Genomic DNA, 309 nt, shown 5'->3' with positions numbered 1-309 from the left:
TAAATATAAGGAGTTATTTTTGCATCATATTTTTTGTGATTACGTTTCTAAGTATCATATAAAGTCATAAGGATTTTTTAGCATATCTTTTAAATGCTTATGTTTTATTTTAGATTAATGTTCATTGTGTATAAATATTTGAATATATTTTTAGCATTCAAATATTGTATAATTAAATGTTATTTATTTGATTATGTTTTAGCTAATAATCATTGAATGAGAATAACTCATAAATTAAAAACACAGTTAGGATATGACAGATATTTTTCTGAAAAATTTAATCAAAATAATAAAAAGAGTCTAATAATT

This window comes from Lupinus angustifolius, chromosome LG15 (assembly GCF_001865875.1).
Source record: "Lupinus angustifolius cultivar Tanjil chromosome LG15, LupAngTanjil_v1.0, whole genome shotgun sequence".
Taxonomy (NCBI): domain Eukaryota; kingdom Viridiplantae; phylum Streptophyta; class Magnoliopsida; order Fabales; family Fabaceae; genus Lupinus; species Lupinus angustifolius.
The sequence above is the reverse complement of the archived record's forward strand: the minus strand, read 5'-3'. Positions refer to the sequence as shown.